Here is a 9,619-nt window from a genome sequence, read left to right as displayed (position 1 = left end):
CTCATTAGCTAGTGTCTTATTGTGCTCCCACTGTACGGGGGGGTTAATTTTTTGTACCACGATCGTTTGGCTGATATTTAGGATGAAAGCTGATGGCGCATCTCATTTGATTGACAGATAGCTCGGCAGGCAGAGCCTCCGTTTCTGTCAACCAGAATGCTAAAGTCTCTTTAGAAAGAGGAACAGTGAACATCTAGAACAGCAGAAACCTTTCTCATAATCTGAACACTTCATGCGGTGATCTTGAGATGCAGAGGAAGTTCTACACATATGCATTTGGCAGTGCTGCTGATGCATATGTGTAGAACTTCCTCTGCACATACGCATCTCGCAGTGCTGCCAGGTATGGCCTACAGAGGGGAATCAGCTCAAATGGTAGAGCGCTCGCTAAGCATGTGAGAGGTAGCGGGATCGATGCCTGATTGATGCCCGCATTCTCCACAATGCCTTCTTTGCTCTCTTCTGGTGGGGAAACAATGAGTGGAAAAGTGAGACATATTGTGAAGGTAGCGGGTAGCGGGATCTATGCCCTCATTCTCCACAATACCTTCTTTGCTCTCTTCTGGTGGGGAAACAATGAGTGGAAAAGTGAGACATTTCATGTCCACAATGAAACAACTTTCATTCAAGTCAGCAAGCCTATCAGGCATTCGTGTCATCCTGTGAAACCATACTTCCTTGTCTACGGGCTAGGCTTGTCCCACAGTGCTTTCTCTTCATAATCAGGGACCATATTGTTTCTATCCACTTGGGCCTCCAATGAAGATAGAAAGACTAGAAAGATATCAACTACCCCACTGGAGCAACACTGATTGCAGAGCTGTAAGAACAAGGCCACCTCACGGGCATGGGCCTGGACCTGCCAGGTAGGAAATCCAGTCCTGCTGGTGCACAAAATAACAGGCAATTTGTTAAGTTTTCCTGCTTGTTGGAAGCAACAGCCACTGGCAAATTGTTCTGAAGTTGACAAAAGATGGCTATCTTGATGGCTGACATTGAAGACACATTGTGTTGAAATGCAAGCATGGCAGAAGAATGTCTCCTGTAGTGTGACGAGAAAGTGAATGGAAGTTCTCCTGCTTGTTAGCAGCAACAGCCTGTGGCAAATTGTTTTAAAGTTGACAAGAGGCAGCCATCTCACACCTATGCTGTGCTGAAGAAATGCAAGCATTGCAGAAGAAAGTCTCCTGTGACACGACAAGGATGGGATTTGAACCCACGTGTGCAGAGCACAATGGATTAGCAATCCATCGCCTTAACCACTCGGCCACCTCGTCTCTGGATCAGTATTTTTTTGCCACACTTCATGCGGTGATCTTGAGATGCAGAGGAAGTTCTACACATATGCATTTGGCAGTGCTGCTGATGCATATGTGTAGAACTTCCTCTGCACATACCGATCTGGCAGTGCTGCCAGGGATGGCCTACAGAGGGGAATTAGCTCAAATGGTAGAGCGCTCGCTTAGCATGCGAGAGGTAGCGGGATCGATGCCCGCATTCTCCACAATGCCTTCTTTGCTCTCTTCTGGTGGGGAAACAATGAGTGGAAAAGTGAGACATTTCATGTCCACAATGAAACAACTTTCATTCAAGTCAGCAAGCCTATCAGGCATTCGTGTCATCCTGTGAAACCATACTTCCTTGTCTACGGGCTAGGCTTGTCCCACAGTGCTTTCTCTTCATAATCAGGGACCATATTGTTTCTATCCACTTGGGCCTCCAATGAAGATAGAAAGACTAGAAAGATATCAACTACCCCATTGGAGCAACACTGATTGCAGAGCTGTAAGAACAAGGCCACCTCACAGGCATGGGCCAATGCGTGTGTGGAGCTGGAGCCACACCCATTCTGGAGAAAGATGATCCTCTCAGATTTTAAAGAATGCTCCAACCTGTTTGGATGGAAGCTCTCATGCTATTTGCCTGCTCCTTGACCTTACACTAACCATATGATCAGAGCGCTGGTGCCTGGCTCTGTGCCATAACAGAGACCAAGTCCAATTCCTGGCTCAAATCTCTTTGTTATGATGCTTTAAATGATCCATAGGCAACTGTGGCTGATAGATTTGGCAAATTTAACTCACAATGAACAACAATGCATGGAACTGACTGTTAACTTTCAATGAAGGCAGATACAGCTAACAACAGACTGTACTGAGAGTAATTGCTCCATGGCTTTTTATCATTGTAGCCTTAGGGGGGGCGGGTTTTTCCCCATTGTGGCCATTGACTTCACCAGCCCACATATTTGCCCTGCCCAAATTAAACTCAGCCAGGAAAGAGGTGAAAAATGTTTAAACAGTCTAAATCCAAAATTAAATCACACAGAGATCTCAGTGTTTTCACATGTTTACAGCAACATTATTCCAACATATCTGGTGTGTTAAGACCAGAGATACACACAAGTCTTTGATCACAAGTCCAAGTCAAGTCTCAAGTCTTTGGACACGAGTCCGAGTCAAGTCTCAAGTCTTTGGACACGAGTCTGAGTCAAGTCTCAAGTTTCCGATGTTTTTAATGATCTGCCTCTGATGTCCAGTCTGCTTAGACCACTGCATTTTTCTATCTGAGGAATTTAAATCCTGTACTGTATTATCACTATCAGCAGGGTGGGGTATTGTCTGTGGCCGGCTTGCCGTGGTGTGCTCATGTGTACACTTACATATGAACAGGGCTTGACATTAACTTTTTTTTACACCAGCCCCATGGCTACTATCCACTCAGTGTTTCCATTAGCCACAGTTCTGTTGTTGTGCTTTATCGTATGTACCTCTGCTATAAGATGAAACACACGCTCTTTCTTTTTGTCTCTCATCATCATGATCAGTATCAGCTCTCCTCTTAATAAAGCTCCTCTCTGTGTACATATGAAACACTACAGACACATGAGTCAGACTTCACTGATAGAGACATACACTGAGACATGGAGAGTAAATGTTCTTGTTATTGTCAGATATATTCTTTAATGGTAGTAATTTTATACTAACACAAAAACACTAACTGTTAATGAACTGTTTAATCTGAAATAAAATAAAAACTCAATGAGCATTTCTAATTCTCATTCAGACAGATGTTCAACAGAGAATGCTGAATATTTCTCCATTCTCCTATAGAAACTTCTGTCATCATTTATGGTGTAAATTTCTTTACATGGGTAAAATTAAGCTAAATTTGACTTTATTCAGCGGAAATCTCCTGGACTCCTTAGTTACTAATTTATCTGTTACAGCCTCTTATCTGTCTCTGTTTCTTTGGCTCCATGAACCGTATTTAAAGTTTTATGTTCCTGTCGTCTTTTATGTCCGTTCATTATCAATAAGCAGCGATGCAGAGATTCTAACATTAATTTATTCCCCATAAACATATGATATTAAGGGATTATTAACCAAATAATATTTTAACATTGCGCACACCCATGGCTCACGCGGACGATACACAGAGACACACACACAGCTGGAGCGCGCACACACACACAAACAGCGCTGACGCGGAGCTGTAAAGCAGGAGAAAAGAGTGTAGGTATTCTGAAACTTTTGCCCTCAACAGACTGAAAAGGGAAAAGAGTGACTGGGGGACAAGAGATCATGATGGAAATATTCAAAACCTAAGATTGTGCACGAGCCCCAAATGACGAGTCCGAGTTGAGTCTCGAATCTTTTGCGCACGAGTCCAAGTCAAGTCTCAACTCACTGATGTGTGTGACTTAAGTGCGACTCGAGTCCAAGTCGCAGACTCGAGTCTGCATCTCTGGTTAAGACACATTTGGATTTAACTTTACAGGGTCTGTAAAAGTAAAATCTTGGCTTAAAAGAAGCTATGGTTGTGTCCATGCTTTTACTTAATGATGTTATTTAACTTGCGTACATCACCTTTCCAAGTTCATCAGGCCTGTCTTGGTTTTCACATCATCTAGCTATGTTGATGCTTTGATTCAATGGTCTTTGGTTCAGTCATCGTCCTCCCCTCATCCTGCATTATGTCACTGTATTTCAGTATTTTGCGCTATGGAAAAATGTTGTTTTAGCAATGTTTAGCTGAAATTTGAAGGCTCATATTTAGCCCCTCAGGCTATAACCACATACAACATAACTCTCTTCTACTTTAACTTTATTGGCTTCAAAAACCACTGCTTTCCCTACCATTTTCTTTCTCTAGATTACTAGAGTACTGTTTTTTGTTTGTTTTTTTTAAATCCAGGGACAGCTCCCCCAGGGAGAGAAGTCTTATGTTTCTCCTGGACTTTCTCCTCCCTCTAGATCTCCAGAATGGCAATGTGGATTGGAGGGGGGATGGTCATGTGGCATTGAGTGCACTTTCTTTTTTACAGATGCAACATCCCTTCTAAACAAAAAATAAAAATGCATTTAAAAATATAAAATATGCAATTACTCCTATTATAAGACAGCAAACTATTAGTCATGAAAAACAAAATAAAACTGAGTATTACTACCAGTAATAATAAAGATACTAAAAATGCAAATTTTCTCATATTTCACATGGTAAAATTCAGGTGGGGCAGAAACAAGACAGTTGTTGCTGCAGCTCAGAGATCTCTTCTCCCAGTAGAGGAGGCCAGTTTGTGATTTTCATACTACTGTCATATATGAAGTGACTGTACCTTTGCTTTAGATAGCCAAATTTGACCAATAACCTTCATGTTTGTGCTAAAACGGGACTGGAGACACATTTTTATTTCCGAACCTGACCCAAGACCGAGACAGTAGAAACGGTGCCTTATAGTTAACCAGAGTAATTGTTACACTTTTTATTACAGCCACAACACATATTACTCAAAACCTTGTAGCGGATGCAGTCGGGGTTAAGCTGTGGTGCCAGAGTGTACTCTGATGAAATAATTGTTTTTGTTAACCCAAGCTTCCACCACAAAGGACTTATCTCACACACACAAATCCCACTGTTTTACCCAAGCCCTGCACAACAATAAAAAAAGGCAAGCATAAAAAACCTAACACAATAGCAGTGCCAATTTTCCCCATAGTGTATTCAACAGTTCAATGAAAAGTCCACACTTCAACATAAAACCAAGCCCAGACAATCCCCAAAACCCAATCTTATCTATCCATCTCAAATAGATGGAGTCACACACACAACAATAGGTGTTTGCACTGACGTCACTTTCAGCGCGTGACACAACTTCTCACCCACAAGGCTGTAAAACAACACAGGAGTCTGCCTTGTGAGGCTAATGTCAGCTTAAATTGTGACTCGACAGAGATTAGAAAGCTCACATCAGCCTGGTTTATCAGCGATGGATGTGAGAAAGAATTAATGTTGAAGTTTCGTGAACACAAAGCTTTAGATCAGTTGATAATCTGTGTTACAGATGAATTCATCTACCTCATACTTTAGGTAACCTGTGAAAAAATCACTCTGGGCTTTTTTTAACATGTTTGTAACACTTCAGTCTGCAGCCAATTTTAAAATGAGATCAGCAGACCCAGGATTTCTGACTTAATCTAGTTTAGTTTAACACCAGTTACACCTTTAGTTAATTTTCAATGTGACAAATTCTCACGGTACAGTTCGCAACTTTTATGTTATGTAGTATAAACTGTTATAGACTATATGTATGCACGTATTAATGTACCATGACAACTTTAAACATTTCTGTTCACGTGTGACATCAGCTGAGGATCTGTACTGACCACGGTTAATATTCTTCAGATGTAGTTATTTTGAAAACTTTTATTTTTATTCCCTACTGATTTCTGTCACTCATCCTTTCTAAAGCTCAACAGCTACAGCAGACTTGCACTGCATGTGACGCCACATGCATGGACATTTACTACCCACCCACCATGTGAGGGTACGGGTGTCTGTGGACAAGCAAACTAATTTGGGTTTAGCACTGCAAACCATACCATACCATTCTCAATCAAACAGGACATGATGGAAATGCAGCTTTAATTGTGAAACCTACAAAGACTGATCCATAATCACATTTAAGATACTAGACATAACTAGATGTAAACAACATTTAGGAGCATAAAACTGCATGTAAAAATAAGGAAAAAAGTTCATTGTAATGGAATAAAACTAACAGAATAGTTGAAACAGATAACTCTGATATATTAAGAAAGTTGTATGTATTGTCTAAAATCACTGAAAAGCTAAATTTAAACAAATGCACACTGCATATATATGAATGTGAGCATATGCAACCATTAGTTTTCATTTGAGTGCAAAACAACAGAAATACTGCATGCATAAATAAGGTTATCACTAAGGTATAAAACATTTAAAGCAATAATCTTAGCGACAATAAAGCTAGATAATCAATTATTAATATGCCTGCTTTCTGTATATAGTGATGTATGGTTGCTTATTGAAAGTCTCTCTCCTGACTGGGCATACTACCACATTGGTTGTGCCTGGAGACACGGTCTACAGGAGAAGCAAATGAAAACAAGACTTCTCGGCTGAACTAATCTGCTTCCGGCTGGACTGTTGCACTGTGTAACCATCATCTCTGCTTCTCACAGCTGAGGGCTCTTTATTGTTTTGTTGTTAATATCAGGTATTGTGGATTCATCTGCACACACACTTTACATTTGTGATGCACAATTTCACTGGGAAACTTTAGTATTATGTATGGGTTTTTGGGGGGTCTGATTTTAAATACGACCTCAATTCCTTAAAAGTTGGGTGTTGTCTACATTTTAAAAAGCACACAAAGTGATGATTAGGGAAGGGAAATATGTTTTTTTGAATCATCAGATTCCTATTTGGCATATCATTTTCTAAAAATCACAAACTTCCATAGTTTTAACATTGGAGATGTTGTTTTTGAAATATTTAGGCAACATGAACAGTCCTATAACCTAAAACATTGGGATGTTGTGTAAAAAAAAAAAAAAAAAAAGATTGACTAGAAATGGCACAAAACAACAACAACAACAACACATCAGATAATGAAATTTGATTCCGACATCCTTCAGAAAAGTTTTAATGTTTTGAATTTGCCACAATTTACTTTATGGTCCCAACTTTTTAGGAACTGTAGTACACAGATGTAGACAAAGTTATTAGCCCTCACTGTAAAAAAAAGAAAAAAAAAAAAATCACAAGTGATATTAAACAGAGCAAGGAATTTATTAACAACTTTTTTAAACATCCTAGTTTTATTTTGGATTCTTGCATTATTTTACTTTGCCCACAGAAACACAATTATTCACAGCATCCCTTGAGAACTGACCTTTTTTGTTGAGCCATAGCACAAACCACTGTTGTGCAATGGTTTACTTTAACTGTGTAATGCTCAAAGCTTGTAAAACCAAGTAAACTGAGGATTATCTTCCTGTTTCCACACAGTAGAAACTTCAGAAAGGATCATCATGGCAAAAACAAAATAAACTCGGAGACGCAGACCTCCGCCATTAGCCCTATCTCCCAATAGTACAGAATCCTTTAAAAAAATTTCCTGGATCTAGACAGTGATCCGGATCACTCCCAAAATCGAATCATTTCTTCCTTATGCCATTTCTGACATTTCCTGAAAATTTCATCAAAATCTGTCCATAACTTTTTGAGATGTTTCTAACAAACAAACAAACAAACTAACTAACTAACAAACTATCAAACTAACAAACCCTGCCGATCACATAACCTCCTTGGTGGAGGTAATCAGGTTAGACTTGCAAAAAAGAATTGCTGATGCTCACAAAGCAGGAGAAGGATCTACCAAGTTATCACAGCGTTTCCAAGTGTCAAGAACTGGAGTGAGAAGAATCAAAAAGTCCAAAGAGAGCCACACAGTCCAGAACAAGCCTTGCAGAGGCAGTAAGAGAGAGATTTCAAAGACTCTGGAAAGAAAACTAGTGAGAGGTGTGTCTCAAAACCCCAGAACAACTGCCAAGACTAGTGAAAGACTCAGGAATTGTAGTCTCAAAGAAGACCAGCACTAGAGCCCTGCACAGGAATGGACTGAGAGGTTACAGACCAACAAAAAATCAACTTCTGCAGAAGAGAAGCTTTCAAACCAGTATACTAAGGACAACCTGGAGAAAGATTATGAATACGTGAAGTGTATCCTTTGGTCAGATTAGACCAAACTAGATCTCTTTGGTCATAGAGGTGTTGCTAATGTGAGGAAAGAAAGGAGAGGAGTATAACCCAAAGAACACCACCCCCACAGTGAAATCAAACGGTGGTAGTATTATACTGTGAATCCCATTGAAAATCTGTGGTGTGAACTGTAGACTAAGGTCTATGCCAGAGACCTCTAAGACCATCACATCTGTAGGAACACTAGAGATTGGCCAAAGAGGAATGGGCCGGGATTCCTCTGGAGACATGTCTAAGAATTGTTGAAAACTACAACAAATGACTGCAGGCTGTTATCCAGGAAAAGAAGGACACACAACTGACTATTAGAATCAAGGGGCTAATTATTTAGAGCATGGTGGTTTTTGTTCTTTGTAAATAAAAGTTTGTTTCTGTGTGCAAAGTAAAATCATGCAAGCTCAAAATAAAAGTAGGATGTTTGGAAAAGCTGTGTTGAAAATTCTTTGCTTTGTTTACCATCTCTAAGGAAATACTGAGAAATAATGACATTTTCATGGGGTTATAAATTTGTCCTCATCTGTGTTGCCATAATCTATATAGAGACAAACAAACCAAGCAAAGATTTCTACATTTTCCTGTGAAAACAGTCCTGATGAGTTAATTCCTGAAAAAACAAACCCCTCACTATCTTCCTCCCATAATTTCAAGCAAACTAAACAGCCGAGTGCATCTTACTTTCTTCAGCAGCAGCCCTCCTGATGTTTGAGCGAGTTTTGCCAACTGCAAACCCAGCAGGATCTCCAAACCTTGCATGAAAATGAGCTTCTGTAATGACCACTTAGTGCACCTGGTGATTCTGCTGTTGCTACAGAGAATCATTTCAAACAAACTTCCCTGGTTAATTTGACTAATTGTTGATGTCCTGTTTTGTTCAGTGACCTGTTAGTTTAATCATTATCATCAGTCAAGGTTCTTAAAAAAGACGCCAGGCTTTTAACAGTCATTAACAACTGAGAGGCTGAACCAAGCTTCATTTTCTGCAAAAGCCACCTGGAGATTGTTATTATTCTAAAGGAGAGATACCGTATCATTATACAAGGTTATAGCTCATGTAACTGTCCAGTACAATCATGACAATATCTTGCTGAAGCTGCACATTACAGTCTGGGAAGTTATGCACAGCATGGATTCAATTATAGAGAGGCAATGCTGAAGAAATTACAGGACTTGTCTATTTTCAGGTTTCTTGTATAACATCATGTCCCAGAATGACATCATCTGGTTAGATCAGGTTTCTCCCTACACACTCATTAGCATTTATACCACACGCACATTTTCTCTTTTTGAGCGACCTTGGTGTAGACTTTAACTGAGATACAGATTCGTTGACAACAGAAGGTACATATCAGTATGTGAGCTACTGGGCAGCTTTCTTCTCCTCTTTGCATGCACAGTCAGTGTGTGACACACAATGCAGATATGTTAAGTTGAAAGACTGGAATGCCATTACTCACATCACAAGCTAACTAGATTTTTAGACTTGTTATCAGTGGAGAGTGTTGGGGTTTTAATGATAGATTTTGGTCATTGTTTA

The 9,619-nt window shown here is 39.8% G+C and overlaps 2 non-coding genes across 2 annotated transcripts; one reads left to right on the top strand and one right to left on the bottom strand.

The window, feature by feature from the left end:
- Window positions 1–1,195: 1,195 nt before the first annotated feature.
- Window positions 1,196–1,277, bottom strand: trnas-gcu. The gene has a single exon. It is a non-coding gene; the product is annotated as a tRNA-Ser (tRNA).
- A 154-nt stretch (window positions 1,278–1,431) lies between these two features.
- trnaa-agc lies at window positions 1,432–1,504 on the top strand. Its single transcript has one exon. It is a non-coding gene; the product is annotated as a tRNA-Ala (tRNA).
- The last annotated feature ends 8,115 nt before the right edge of the window (window positions 1,505–9,619 follow it).

Source organism: Cheilinus undulatus, linkage group 1 (genome assembly GCF_018320785.1).
Source record: "Cheilinus undulatus linkage group 1, ASM1832078v1, whole genome shotgun sequence".
NCBI classification, from domain to species: Eukaryota; Metazoa; Chordata; class Actinopteri; order Labriformes; family Labridae; genus Cheilinus; species Cheilinus undulatus.
Note: the sequence above shows the minus strand (reverse complement) of the source record. Positions and strands in the feature narration are given on the sequence as shown.